Source organism: Micromesistius poutassou (genome assembly GCF_964030765.1).
Source record: "Micromesistius poutassou genome assembly, contig: SCAFFOLD_5447, whole genome shotgun sequence".
NCBI lineage: Eukaryota > Metazoa > Chordata > Actinopteri > Gadiformes > Gadidae > Micromesistius > Micromesistius poutassou.
Genome location: NW_028177086.1, coordinates 764 through 16,089, shown reverse-complemented (window position 1 = coordinate 16,089; position 15,326 = coordinate 764). Strand labels below are relative to the sequence as shown.

General features: G+C 58.2%; 1 pseudogene across 1 annotated transcript; it reads left to right on the top strand.

Moving 5' to 3' along the window:
- The first annotated feature begins 457 nt into the window (after window positions 1-457).
- On the top strand, window positions 458-14,818 carry LOC311376771 (SH3 and multiple ankyrin repeat domains protein 1-like; annotated as a pseudogene). The gene is made up of 14 exons: window positions 458-540; window positions 1,468-1,592; window positions 2,476-2,611; window positions 3,145-3,225; window positions 5,260-5,286; window positions 5,366-5,422; window positions 6,214-6,383; window positions 8,318-8,447; window positions 8,562-9,031; window positions 9,074-10,114; window positions 10,157-10,627; window positions 10,901-11,350; window positions 11,496-12,285; window positions 13,927-14,818. The product of its transcript is annotated as an SH3 and multiple ankyrin repeat domains protein 1-like (transcript).
- The last annotated feature ends 508 nt before the right edge of the window (window positions 14,819-15,326 follow it).

Sequence of the window (15,326 nt, the reverse complement as noted above, 5' to 3'; positions counted from 1 at the left end):
AAGATGACACCTGCGCTGTGGAGTGACCAACCTGTCCCCCTGTCTGTCCCCCTGTCCGTCCCCCTGTCTGTCCCCCTGTCCGTCCCCCTGTCTGTCCCTCTGTCTGTCCCCCTGTCTGTCCGTCCCCTGTCTGTCCCTCTGTCTGTCCCCTGTCTGTCCCTGTCTGTCCTCTGTCTGTCCCCCTGTCCATCCCTCTGTCCGTCCCTCTGTCTGTCCCCCTGTCCGTCCCTCTGTCCCTCTGTCTGTCCCTCTGTCCGTCCCTCTGTCCGTCCCCCTGTCTGTCCCCCTGTCTGTCCCTCTGTCTGTCCCCCTGTCTGTCCCCCTGTCTGTCCCCTTGTCTGTCCCCCTGTCTGTCCCCCTGTCCGTCCCTCTGTCCGTCCCCCTGTCTGTCCCCTTGTCTGTCCCTCTGTCCGTCCCTCTGTCCCTCTGTCCGTCCCTGTCCTAACCCCAACCCTAGCGACTACATCATCCAGGAGAAGACGGTGCTGCTGCAGAAGAAGGACAATGAAGGGTTCGGCTTCGTGCTCAGAGGAGCCAAAGGTCAGAATCACACCGTCAAATCTGGATTCATATCGCTGGTTTAGGGCGTCCTGGTCCTCTGGTCCTGGTCCTCTGGTCCTGGTCTTCTGGTCCTGGTCCTCTGGTCCTGGTCCTCTGGTCCTGGTCCTGGTCTTCTGGTCCTGGTCCTCTGGTCCTGGTCCTCTGGTCCTAGTCCTCTGGTCCTGGTCCTCTGGTCCTGGTCCTCTGGTCCTGGTCCTGGTCCTCTGGTCCTGGTCCTCTGGTCCTGGTCCTCTGGTCCTCTGGTCCTGGTCCTCTAGTCCTCTGGTCCTGGTCCTCTGGTCCTGGTCCTGGTCCTCTGGTCCTGGTCCTCTGGTCCTGGTCCTCTGGTCCTGGTCCTCTGGTCCTCTGGTCCTCTGGTCCTCTGGTCCTCTGGTCCTGGTCCTCTGGTCCTGGTCCTCTGGTCCTCTGGTCCTCTGGTCCTGGTCCTGGTCCTCTGGTCCTGGTCCTCTGGTCCTGGTCCTCTGGTCCTGGTCCTGGTCCTCTGGTCCTCTGGTCCTCTGGTCCTCTGGTCCTGGTCCTCTGGTCCTCTGGTCCTCTGGTCCTGGTCCTCTGGTCCTGGTCCTCTGGTCCTCTGGTCCTCTGGTCCTGGTCCTGGTCCTCTGGTCCTGGTCCTCTGGTCCTCTGGTCCTGGTCCTGGTCCTCTGGTCCTGGTCCTCTGGTCCTGGTCCTCTGGTCCTGCCTCTGGTCCTCTGGTCCTCTGGTCTTGGTCCTCTGGTCCTGGTCCTCTGGTCCTCTGGTCCTGGTCCTGGTCCTCTGGTCCTGCCTCTGGTCCTGGACCTGGTCCTCTGGTCTCCAGCTGGTCCTCTGGTCCTGCCTCTGGTCCTCTGGTCCTCTGGTCTCCTGGACCAGCGGTCCACCCAGCGGTGGGACCAGTCCTCACGCTGTGCTCCTATTGGCCGCCTGCAGCCCAGACGCCGATAGAGGAGTTCACGCCCACGCCGGCGTTCCCGGCGCTGCAGTACCTGGAGTCCGTGGACGAGGGGGGCGTGGCCTGGAGGGCGGGGCTCAGGATGGGGGACTTCCTGATCGAGGTACGGCCTGCTGCTCACCGACGCATCAGCATCATCATCATCATCATCATCATCAGCATCATCAGCGTCATCATCATCATCATCATCAGCATCAGCATCATCAGCGTCATCATCATCATCAGCATCATCATCATCAGCATCATCATCAGCATCATCATCAGCATCATCATCACCTTCATCATCATCATCATCATCATCATCATCATCATCATCATCATCATCAGCATCATCATCACCTTCATCATCATCATCAGCATCATCATCATCATCATCATCAGCATCATCATCACCTTCATCATCATCATCATCATCATCATCAGCATCATCATCATCATCATCATCAGCATCATCATCATCATCACCTTCATCATCATCAGCATCAGCATCATCATCATTAATAATGAATGAATTAATAATATATTATATATTATATAGTATAGATAGGATGGAATTCATGTTACTATCTAGTCATGATTTGTTTGTTTTGTTTACTCATTTTCTCCTGTTCAAATGTCAAATATCCTGTCAATATCATTATTTCATGTGTTTGTTATAATGTATGTGCGTGCGTGCGCGTGCGTGCGTGCGTGTGCGCGTGCCCGTGTGCGTGTGCGTGTGCGCGTGCGTGCGTGTGTGTGCGTGCGTGTGCGCGTGCGTGTGCGCGTGCCCGTGTGTGTGTGTGTGTGTGTGTGTGTGTGTGTGTGTGTGTGTGTGTGTGTGTGCGTGTGTGTGTGTGCGTGCGTGTGCGTGTGCGTGTGCGTGCGTGTGCGTGCGTGCGTGCGTGTGCGCGTGCCCGTGTGTGTGTGTGTGTGCGTGCGTGCGTGTGTGTGCGTGTGCGCGTGCCCGTGTGTGTGTGTGTGCGTGTGCGTGTGCGTGCGTGCAGGTCAACGGGCAGAACGTGGTGAAGGTGGGCCACAGGCAGGTGGTCAACATGATCCGTCAGGGCGGCAACAGCCTGATGGTGAAGGTGGTGATGGTGGCGCGCAACCCCGAGATGGACGACACAGCGCGCAAGAAAGGTACAGACCACCCTCACCCTGGCCTCACCCTCAGTGGGGGTGAGGCCAGGGTGAGAGGGTTACCCTCACCCCTCACTCACTCCACCACAGCGTCTCTAAGATGTCGGCGCTCAGGGGCCGTTTCCTCCAGTGTTGTCTTCTCTTGATCTCATGAAGCTGATGTTGGTGTGGTCCTGGTCCTCTGGTCCTGGTCCTCTGGTCCTCTGGTCCTGGTCCTCTGGTCCTGGTCCTGGTCCTCTGGTCCTAGTCCTCTGGTCCTAGTCCTCTGGTCCTGGTCCTCTGGTCCTGGTCCTGGTCCTCTGGTCCTGGTCCTCTGGTCATGGTCCTCTGGTCCTGGTCCTCTGGTCCTAGTCCTCTGGTCCTAGTCCTCTGGTCCTGGTCCTCTGGTCCTGGTCCTCTGGTCCTGGTCTATGAGAGTCTCCTGGACTCCGGAGAAGACCCTGACTCCATGTGATCACACAGCGGGAGGTGCCTGTGGCCGTCCTACTCCGCTGCATTAAGACTCAAACCAGTTCTGTCCGGTTCTCCCACAGCCCCCCAGCCCGCCAAGAGGCTGACCCCCCCTGCCATCGCCCTGCGCTCCAAGTCCATGACGTCCGAGCTGGAGGACATGGGTGAGTGGGGGGGAGACAGAGGGAGGAGGAGGATGGGAGAAGCCCATGATAAAGAAATAGCCAATCAAAGGATGCAGTTAAAAACGTCTCCCTAGAATCCTGGGGCCTCATTTATCAACCGAACTTAGGCACAGATTTGGACGACCATTGCCACACAATGTGTGTAAACATAAGCACAGCTCTGGCCATGCATACGACCCAAATCTAGTGGTAGAATAGCGATATTACAAGCAAAAAGCAAAGCATTTAAGAGTGTTGAACGTATGCATGATGCAATCAACATCCACATATGTTGCGTGTTTCCTTGCATTTGAAAAAATGTAATTACTCCTTTGTCTAATTTTAAACTGACAAATTGGTGTCAAACCCTATAAGAGACAGCTGTGAGAAAGGTTTGAAATGTAGTGCGATGGCTTATCCTGCGTTATTGGAAGACTTGGCAAACCGCTCTCCGCAGGGAGCGCGTTTTCAAAGATGCCGGCGATCTGCTTGGCGGGTTGCTGGCATCGTCTCACGTCTGTGGGCTGTGACTCCCGACCCAACTGAATTAACTGCATCAGACACTTTTTCCCATGCAGCAAGCTTTCTTTTATTTGTGACGCCTCCTGCACTAAGTTAACCAAAATGTAACTTTTGCTTTAATTCAACCTCGTTAATGAGCGTTTCCATCTTAGTGTTGGAGAAGTTTATTTTCTTCCCTCTCATTGCCACTATAGCGGTGAGGGGAAAACACATTCTCATGGTTGATGAAGGGACGCGTTGTGACCTCATCCTCATCTTCAAACCGTTTATCCGGGGTCAGGTCGGGGGGGCAGCAGCTCCAGCAGGGGGCCCCAGACGTCCCCTTTCCTTGGTAAGGAAAGGGGACGTCTGGGGGGGAAAGAGTGTGAACGCGCATGGTGCTTAAGAACAGGTATCAAGATTCATTACTTACTGATGTGCGTACAATCACCATACGCACGTTTGATAAATACAGATCTTCTTTTATTTAAGCGCATCCTAAATTTCATTCGTAAGAGAATTTAGATCCTTTTCTACACATGGTTGATAAATGAGGCCCCTGGGATGTAGTCGTCCTAAAATCAATAAAACAATATATATATCAATATAACACTGTGGAACTCCTGTGCAGCCAGACATGGTGGCATTGAGGCATTACTAAGAAGGAAGGGTCTCATCATAATGACAGAGAAGCGGGTTCTTCGTGAGAGTCCTTGTTCTCAGTGAGATGAAGGAGTGAACTGGATGTAGGCTGAGTAAACGACTGTACTTGGACATGAACCAGCGGAGGTGTGATTTGATTCGATTAGCTCTTGCAAAGCAAAGGGAGAGTGTAGACATGCTTCTTTATGCCAGCGTTTTCTAAGATCTCAAGAAGAAGAGAAGATGTGACACCATAAAACAAAATGGTGTGATAATTAACCAAGTGAACATCTCTTCTCTTCAACCCCGTCCCGCCCCACGGACCTGACTGCCGTCACCAGTGGAGAAAGGTGGGAGAGCTGTGTGTGTGTGTGCTGCTGTCCGTCTCATCTCCATCCTCATTGCCCTCCCTCCCATCTCCACCCCAGCATTCCCACCCGCTCACCACTCACAGTATGTATCTATGGTACTCAGCGGCACCAGTCACCTCCATGAGCCACCATTCTGGATCAAGATCTAATCTCTGTCTGTCTCTCTGTCTCTCTCTCTCTCTGTCTGTCTCTCTGTCTCTCTCTCTCTCTGTCTGTCTCTCTCTCTCTCTGTCTCTCTGTCTCTCTGTCTCCCTCTCTCTGTCTCTCTCTCTCTCTCTCTCGCTCTGTCTCCCTCTCTCTCTGTCTCCCTCTCTGTCTGTCTCTCTCTCTCTGTCTCTCTCTCTCTCTGTCTCCCTCTCTCTCTGTCTCTCTCTCGCTCTGTCTCTCTCTCTCTCTCTCTCTGTCTCTCTCTCGCTCTGTCTCTCTCTCTCCCTGTCTCTCTCTCTCTGTCTCCCTCTCTCTCTCTCTCTCTCCCTCTCTCTCTCTCTCCCTCTCTCTCTGTCTCTCTCTCTGACTGCAGCTACCTCTCCGTGGAAGAAGAAAGCAGGTGAGTGTGTTTCTCCTGGAGTTGCGGCTGCCTGGAGCTCTCCCTCAGTCCCCTCATTGTTCTCCTCTCCTGTCCCCAGAGCTGGAGTCGTCTCAGGTCCCTGAGAAGAAGAGGACGGTGTATCAGATGGCTCTAAGTAACAGACTCCCTCACCTTCCTCATCGCACACCGTGTTCAAACAATCGTTTTTAATTTCATTTTTGTTTATCAACGTTTGTGACAACATCTGCTCCTGTGTGTATGAGGAAGTCAAAGCCATTGAAAACCTTAGAAGGCATATGAGGATATGACTGTCTGACCCACACCAGCCCCCATGGGCCAGCCACCACAGGCCAGCCCCCACAGGCCAGCACCCATAAGCCAGCCCCCACAGGCCAGCCCCCATAGGCCCCCATAGGCCAGCCCCCACAGGCCAGCCCCCACAGGCCAGCCCCCACAGGCCAGCCCCCATAGGCCAGCCCCCATAGGCCAGCCCCCACAGACCAGCTCCCATAGGCCAGCCCCCACAGGCCCCCATAGGCCAGCCCCCACGGGCCAGCCCCCACAGGCCAGCCCCCATAGGCCAGCCCCCACGGGCCAGCCCCCACAGGCCCCCATAGGCAAGCCCCTATAGGCCAGCCCCCATAGGCCAGCCCCCACAGGCCAGCCCCTATAGGCCAGCCCCCATAGACCAGCCCCTATAGGCCAGCCCCTATAGGCCGACCTCTGGGGTCGAAAGGTTATGGGTCACATGAGGGATGTCCCTCGTCTGTTGGTCATTGTGTGTTGTCCTCCTCCTCCCCTCCTCTTCCTCCTCCCCTCCTCCTCCTCGCCTCGTCCTCCTCCTCCCCTCTTTTTCCTCCTTCCCTCCTCCTCCTCCTCCTCCCCTCCTCTTCCTCCTCCCCTCGTCCTCCTCCTCCCCTCGTCCTCCTCCTTCTTCTCCTCCAGATAAGCTGGATGAGATCCTGGCGGCAGCGCAGCAGACCATGGCCCCTGAAGGCCACGTCCAGAGAGCCCCTGAAGGCCACGTCCAGAGGGCCCCTGAAGGCCACGTCCAGCGGACCCCCGCGGGCAAGCGGGACCGCAGCAAGAGCATGGTCCCCAACACCCCCAGCGAGGTACTGGGAGACCTCCGCAAGGTTCCTCTGGTTTGGATCCCAGTATGAAATGTGATCCACTGGGAACGGAGGAGGGATGGCCCACAGTTTAGATGTTTAGATGTTTGAACAGACCAGCAGTGGACCACTGGAGTGCATCAAATGACCACAGTGAAGGACCACAACAGAATAATTCTTCTAAATGCTAGTAGAGACAGAAGGGAATCCGTCAGTATGGGGTTTGAATGTGGGTCAGCTGCGTTCAGGGATTCTCTCTGGGCTGAAGGTCTGACTATAGGATCATGTCTCTACTGCGGTGGGATGGTAACCAGGCTGTATGGTAACATGTCTCTACATTTACATTTACATTTAGGGCATTTAGCTTTAATCCAAAGCGACTTACAATAAGTACATTTGTCACAAGAAGTTAAACAATATATCACTGTCGATCACTGTCGGTACAGTAAAGATGTTCATAGAACCAAGTGTAAGTACTAACAATCACTAGGCTAACCCATTCCCTGTACACAGCAGTGATAGCCAGCTACTGCAGATGCTACACAATTAAGCACTATGACTAAATACAACGTACATTAAGTCTGTAAATTAAGTGCGTACGATAAGTGCCATGACGTACAACATACAATAGTGGGTGGGGGGGACTGGAAGGCTATGCAGAGTTTAGGTGAACTCTGAACAGGTGAGTTTTGAGGCTTTTGCGGAAGCTGGTGAGCAACAGGGACATCAGCAGGGAGCTCGTTCCACCACTGTGGTCCCAGAACAGAGAAGAGTTGATTTTGCTGATCAACCTTTGGTTGCTCTTAGCGATGGCGGTACCAGACGTCCAGCTGAGGTAGTTGAGCGGAGGGATCGAGCTGGGGTATGTGGTTTGACCAACACTTGGAGGTAGGCAGGGGCAGTTCCATCGACCGCCTTGTATGCCAGTACCATCATCTTGAATCTGATGCACGCTACTACAGGAAGCCAGTGGAGGTCCCGGAAGAGGGGGGTCACATGGGAGAATTTAGGTAGGTTGAACACGAGGCACGCTGCCTCGTGTGGATCCGCTGCAAAGGTTTAATCATGTAGGGAGTCCAGCCAGGAGCGAGTTGCAGTAGTCAAGGCACGAGATGACCAGTGCTTGGACTAGGAGTGGAGCTGCTTCTCCTTTTAGGAAGGGCCGGATCCTGCCAATGTTGTAGGGCAAATCTGCAGGATCAGGCCACCGTGGTGATGTGGGGGCGGCATTAGCTCAGGAGGTAGAGTGGGTTGGCTGGTAACTGCAAGGTTGCTGGTCCGATCCCCGGCTCCTCCCAACTGAGTGTCGTGGTGTCCCTGAGCGAGAGGCCTCACCCTAATTACTCCTGACGAGCTGGCTGTCACCCTGCGTGACTGACTCCGCTGTCGGTGTGTGAATGTGTGCATGAATGGGTGAATGTCAGTCAACACTGTAAAGCGCTTTGGATAAAAGCGCTAAATAAATGAGGACCATTTACCATTTACCATTTTATGTTTGCGGTATAGCATAACTGATTGTCCAGTACCACAAGGTTTCTGGCAGTTGGAGAAGGAGATACAGTCCATGTGTGGGCAATCTTTCCCTTGCATTAGGAGGAGCTCAGTCATGTTGAGGTTAAGCCTCAGGTGATGGGCAGTCGTCCAAGTGTGCCAGACATTCACATATGCGTGTTACAATCAGGGCTTTGTCAGAGGAAGAGAAAGAGAGGAATAGCTGAGTGTCATCAGCGTAGCAGTGAAAAGCTGGAGGTGTAATTACAGAGCCCAGAGACCTGGTATAGAGGGAGAACAGAACGGGCCCCAGCACAGAGCCTTGAGGGACACCAGTGTCAAACGTGCAAGGTTTGGACAAGGAGCCATTCCATGTGGTGGGATGGTTACTGGGCCGTATGGGATCATGTCTCTACTGTGGTGGGGTGTGTGTTGTGTGACAGCAGATGCCCTATGAACAGCCGTCCCCAGTGGCCTTGGTGGCGCCCATGCAGCCGGGGTTGGGGTTCAACCAGGCCCAGTTCCAGCCCGGCCAGAGCTCCCAGCACGCTGTCATGATGCGACAGAAGTCCATCGGTAACACTTCATCAGTCAATCAATCAGTCTATATCATGTGTTTTAAATGCAAATGTACAGTTTTCAACTGGTATGTGTGTGTGTGTGTGTGTGTGTGTGTGTGTGTGTGTCCAGGTGTGACAGAGGAGGAGAGGCAGTACCTGCACCCTCCCGCCATGAAGCTGGCCCGCAGTCTCTCTGTCCCGGGGCCCGAGGAGATCCCCCCCCCGCCCAACACCTCGGCCCCGGAGCCGCCCCTGTCCGCGGGGCCCGTCCCCGGGAGGGGCCCCGCCATGCCCTTCCCCCCCGTCCCCCAGTACCAGCTCCACTCCCAGCCGGGCCCCCCCGGCCAGCCGGGCTGGGAGAGGGCCGCTCAGGGGGGGCCGCCCGCCGCCCCCCCCGCCGCCCGCCGGCCCCCTGAAGGCCCGCCCCTCTACGGCCGGGAGCCCGAGGCCCCGCGCAGGGGTGGGGGGAAAATGGGCGGGCTGAGGAGAGGGTACAGCAGCGCTACACCACCCACCAGCGCTACACCCAAGTCCCAACACGCTGCCCCGCACCTCCCACAGGCCGGCAGCCGCGACCGGGGGGGTGGAGGAGGAGGAGGAGGAGGAGGAGGAGGAGGAGGAGGAGGGGGAGGGGGAGCGGGCAGCCGGGCGGCACCACGGCGGGGGGGCAGAGGAGCGCTCACCAAGCAGTCGAAGGTGGAGGACGGGCTGCGGCAGCACCGGGCCAAGGGGGGCGGGGCCAAGGAGAAGAGCTCCATCGCCATCCCAACCATCGTGGTGAAGGCGCCGTCCACCAGCAGCAGCGGGCGCAGCAGCCAGGGCAGCAGCATGGAGGCGGAGCCGCCCCCCGGCCAGGACGCCTCGCCCAGCCGGCCCTCCCCCGTCACGCCCTCGCCGCCCCAGCCCCCGCCCCCCGCCCCGCCCTCCGAGACCCCAGACTCCGCCTCCCCGTACGGCACGGTCCACAGCGGGGGGGCGCGGCGCGACCGGGAGCGCTTCAGGGACATGAGGAGGAAGAGCGCCTCCTTCTTCCTGTCCTCGGAGGAGGACCTCCAGGGGAGGCGGGGGGAGGGGGGGAGGGCGGGGGGAGGATTCAGCCCCTGCAGGTGTCCCAGACAGAAACGCCCACGCCCCGCCTCCGGCCCTCCAAGTCCATCGACGAGGGCATGTTCTCCGGGGACAACTACGTCAACTACGCCAACAGCATGCCCCCGGCGTTCGGACCTGCCCCAGTACTCGTCCCCCGTGCTCAGCCAGGACGGCCAGCCCCGCTCCGCCCCCCTCCAGCTACGGCCCTGGGGCCCCGCCCACAACCACCTTCATCCACCCGCTGACGGGGAAGGTGCTGGACCCCATCGTCCCCCCTGGGGCTGGCCCTGGCGGCCCGGGAGCGCGCCCTGAAGGACGACCGCAGGACGCGCAGAGAGGACCGCCACTTCGGCCGACAGATGTCCACCGTGGGGGCGTTCCCCACCCCCACCCAGACCCCCACGCCCTCGCTGTTCACCACCCCCACCCAGACCCCCACGCCCTCGCTGTTCACCACCCCCACCCAGTCCGCCTACACCTCGCCCGTCTTGCTCCATCTCACCTCTCCCACCGCCACCCACGCCTCCCCGGCCTCGCTGAGCCGGCCACAGTCACCTCGGATACTGCGGCTTGGAGGAGGAGGAGGAGGAGGAGCAGGAGGAGGAGGAGGAGCAGGAGCAGGAGCAGGAGGAGGTGGAGGAGGAGGCGGAGGGAGGAGATAGAATGGACAGCAGGGAGAGAGAGGGAGGGCCCAGGGAGGGCCTCAGAGTTCGTTTCTCAGAAGATAGAACCAGCCAGTACCAGAGCCAGTTCTCCCCCCAGGGCCCCCGGGACAGAGAGGGTCTGGAGGGCTACGACGGGAGAGCAGCACCCCTCGCCCAGCCTCCGGCCCCCCCCGGGCAGCAAGCCCCGCGCAGACCCTCCTTCCTGCAGATGGAGAACACCACCAGCCCCAGCTATGTCCCCCAGTACACCGTCCCCAGCTCTCCGCGTGCAGCCCCTGAGTCCGGGGGGGAGGGGGCACTACCCGGGGCGGGGGGTCTGGGGCTCATGGTCCTCCCCCCCCCGGCCCCCTCCATAGACATCGAGGAGGAGTTTGTGTTCGCCGACCCACTGCCTCCGCCGTTACAGTTCGCCAATGGTGAGAACGAAAGGCTACACAAGCACCCCCAACAGCCCCCCCAACACCACCCCCAACACCACCCCCAACACCACCCCCAACAGCACCACCAACAGCACCACCAACAGCACCACCAGAACCACCCCCAACAGCACCACCAACAGCACCCCCAACAGCACCACCAACAGCACCCCCAACAGCACCCCCAACAGCACCCCCAACAGCACCACCAACAGCACCCCCAACAGCACCCCCAACAGCACCACCAGAACCACCCCCAACAGCACCACCAACAGCACCACCAGAACCACCCCCAACAGCACCACCACAACCAACACCAACAGCGACAGCTCCCAAATCAACACCACAATGCTGTAGCTCCGCCCCCGGCCCCCCCCGCTGCCCTCCTCCAGGTCGTCTGCGGGGGGCCCCGCCCCGGGCCCCGCCCCCCAGACCTCCTCCCAGGCGGGGGGACTCGGCCGCCTCCAGCCTCACGTCGTACGACAGCGAGGTGGCCAACCTCACCCAGTCGGCCCCGTCCCCCTCCCTCCCCTCCCCGCAGACCTTCCCCCCGGCCTCCGCAGCCTCCACCTCTGCACCCACGCCGCCCGCCTCCTCGCTCCACCGGCCCCAGCCCTTATCCCACAACGCCACCCCCTACTACGGCCCCCCCGCCCGCCCGTCCGGACGGAGCCACTCCCCCGGCAGCATGTCCCCGGACAGGGGCAGTGCCGCTCTGACCACCCCCGTGACCCTCCACCCCCACCGCCGTGACCTCCACCCCCACCGCCATGACCTCCACCCCCACCGCCATGACCTCCACCCCCACCGCCGTGACCTCCACCCCCACCGCCGTGACCTCCACCCCCACCGCCATGACCTCCAGCGGGGCCTCCACCTTTACCATGTCCTCAGCCTCCTCTGAGTACACGGTGCCCCCCCCCGGGGGGAAACCCGGGGAGCCCCCGGTGTGGGAGGGGGGCGGCTGGCAGGACGCGGTGGGCGACTCGGGCATCGAGGAGCTGGACGGCCACAGCAGCAGCGAGCAGCACCTAGAGAGGCTGGAGGGGGGCGGGGAGCACCAGGATCCCTACATGTCTTACACCGACGACCCATCCTATCAGAACCCCAGAGCGGCAAACCCAGTGTCTCCAATGACGACTCAGTACAAAGAGGCCGGGGGAAGGGCGCCCCCTGTGGCGCTGCGCCGCCAGGGCAGCACTCACCCTGCTCACCCTGATCACCCTGCTCACCCTGCTAGCGTTGCTAGCCCAGCCATGCAGCCCCAGATGCACGTGGAAGAGGACTTGAGGAGGGAGGACTTGAGGAGGGAGGACTTGAGGAGGGAGGATCCTGCAGCAGAGGAGAGGAAACGCAGGCTGATCCGAAACAAAATGGAGGATGGCTTCGGCTCGACGCTGGCCGCCTGCTTGGACCGGCCCATGGAGACCAGGGCTGGGGGCTGGGGGGAGACGGGGGAGGCCAGGACCGGGGGCTGGGGGGAGGCGGGGGAGGCGGACCGACCTGTGGGGGGGCTCCACAGGGGCGGCATTTCCCTGGAGGGACGTCGACTGCACTCGCCGCTCTCTGGGGTGAAGGCGAGCATCATCAACGAGCTGAGCTCCAAGCTGCAGCAGATGGGCAGCATCAGGACCTCCAGCCTGGAGGACTGGAGCCACGCCCCCCGCTCCCCCACCACGCACAGGTAGGGCGTCTCCATAGCAACCATTCAAACTACGAGAAGTAATGCTGCGTTCCACCTGAACACGTTGCGGCTTAAAAGTCACGACTCACGACTTGGTAGCGTTCCAGGCAAGTCACAAGTCACGACAACAAACCCTTCTGTGGCTCTGTGGGCTGTACATTCTCTGGCACATTCTCGCAGGTGCATTTAACACTGCTGCGTGTGCCAAAATGCCACTAATATGGACGTTCATACCATAAAACATGTCCTAACAACCGATTTATTAGATTTTATAGATAGTACCAACAGAGGCCGTAATTGTTGTTTATGTGTGTGTGACGTAAAAGCTAGAGTACATCGATCTGGTACGAGTTCACGGGTAGTGAGTTACGGGTTTGACTGCTGTTCCAGAGCACTTTCAGCAGTAGAAGATTGTGAAAACACGAGTTACGGGTTGCCTGGAGCGTGCCATAATACAAAATCAGGTCACAAAATGATAAGGCTTGTACCGTTGGACTCCTTTGAGTCTCGGCTTTCATCTCGACATATCGTTAGTGTTCAGAGCATGACATGAAGAATATCGTTTTTAAGCATGTTAACATTTAGCTTCTACTGGAAGTAAACCGGATAAGTAGCACCTAGCCTCTAGCCATATAAACGGGGGTCCCCGCACACAAACGCCCGATCGATTAACAGGGCATACAGGTTTAGGCATGTCAAATGTGTGTGGTATCTGGAATGTAACATAAATGCCACCAAATATAAGTACATACAATAACTGGCTACAACAGTTAAATAATAAGTGATGTACAATGCTCCGAATTAGCGCATTTGAAATGGCAGCGATGCGAATGCGATCGCTGCTGCAACGTGAATGCGCGGTAAAGTTGCGCAACACATTGAAATGACAGTTGGGTGAAACTTATTGACACGGCATTAACATATAAGTGACCTGTACTGTTCTTACTTTCTTGTATATAAATATAAAATAATGACTCACTTGGTCAAGAACGCACACGCACACTTGCTCCATGTCACGACAGCGTAGTGAATACTAGAACATTGCGCGACCTCACGTCAATGTTTACAAAGTGGATAAGGACCCCACCTAGTGGTAAGGGCGCATTATCGTCTGCCTGACAGAATTAATAAATCAAACAAATACAGTTCGTACCAGTTCATCTACATAAGGTCACAAAATGATGAGGCTTATACCATTGGACTCTGTGGAGTCTCAGCTTTCATTTGACATATCGTTTGTGCAGATAGCAGGATGTGAAAAAGATTGTTTTAAAGCAGTGTTGCTCACCAGAAGTCAATGAGACCAACTGAAAATATACAAAGCAACTTTCAAATGTAACTGTTGATTACATTTTAATTGTGTTCATTTGTTAACTGTTTGAACAATTTTTAACCTGATATATATATATATATATATATGATACACCAAAGATAGAGATTTGTATATATAATATATATAAATATTAAATATTTGGTATTTTAAAAACTATAAATATTTTTTGTTGGAAATGTAGAAGCGCACATTCCAAGCAAATATGAACATTTTAAAATGAGAATAGTGTAGAAACATGTAGGGGGATTGCGTGCTAAAGCATTGGGACTAAAGCGTGATAAAGGCTCTGTGGTTCTGTCCTCTTCCAGGTATTCCGCAGACTTCAGCGAGGCGTTCCACAGCCCTCCCACCGGTCGCTCCACCTCCCCCTTGCCCACGTCCTCCCCCCAACACCACCAGATCCCCCCCCCCAACCTGTCGGCCACGCCCTCCATGTCCCCCTCCTCCCAGGCCCCTGTGCAGCGCGCCTGGACGCGCTCCCCGTCCCCCCAGATGCCCCCCTCCCCGGTGCACGCCCACCCTCCGCTCTCCCCCACCTACGCCCCCTACCCCACCTCGCCCAAGCACCGCTCCAAGTTCCGCCGGCAGACCTTTGACTTCCAGTGCGCCGCCGGTCCGGAGATGCGTCCGGCGCTGTCCCGCCGCCGCGCCCCCAGCCCCCTGATCTACGCCTCGGACCAGCCCCCGGCGCCCCCCCGGCCCGCCTCGCTGCCCATCCTGCCCAGCACCCCCGCCTACAGCCACCCCTTTGACTTCCCCAGCCCGCTGAACTCCCCCGCGCCCGGCCACGCCCTGGGGGAGGGCTACGGCCCCCCGCCGCTCTTCTCCCCGGGGGGGGTCCCACTGCCCAGCGCCCTGCTGGTGTCCCGCTCCCTCTCCCCCACGCAGTTCCTGTCGGGCGCCACCTCCCCGCTGCACCTCCCCCCCAGCCCCTCCTGCCTGAGCTACCCCCACCTCACGCCGCCGCCGCCCGCCAAGCCCTTCGCCGTGAAGCCCCTCCCCTACTGGACCAAGTACGACGTGGCCGACTGGCTGGCCTACCTCAACCTGGCCGAGCACCGCGAGCGCTTCCTGGACAACGAGATCGACGGCTCGCACCTGCCCTCCCTCACCAAGGACGACTACCTGGACCTGGGGGTGACGCGCGTGGGCCACCGCATGAACATCGAGCGGGCCCTCAAGGGCCTGACGGACAGGTGAGGAGGAGGACACACCCCCAGACCACCCTCCAGGTCCGGGGCCCCCACCCTCCAGGCCCGGGGGCCCCGACCATCGAGGCCTGGGGGCCCCACCATCGCGGCCTGGGGGCCCTGACCATCGAGGCCTGGGGGCCCCCGACCATCGCGGCCGACTTGGACAACAGAGACTGAAGTGGGGGGGGGGGGGTGCTGATGAGGGTCCTCTCTAGGAGTGATATCTATGATACACCACAGATAGAGTATGATAAGTGATCTCCCCCCCCCATTCCACTCCCTCCTCCACCTCCTAAACCACCCAGCGCTGTTTGTAGCTGCTTCTTATCCTCCCCTCCCTCTCTCCTCAGCTCTCCGGGGCTCTGCTCTCCCTTGCATGTCTCCCCTTCTCCCCGACACACAGACTGAGAGAGCGCTAGAGAGGCTGGACCCCCCCGGGAGTAAAGGGAGGGAGAGGGAGAGACGGAGCGGGGGAACAGAGCGGTGGACCAGAGCGGTGGACCAGCGGTGGACCA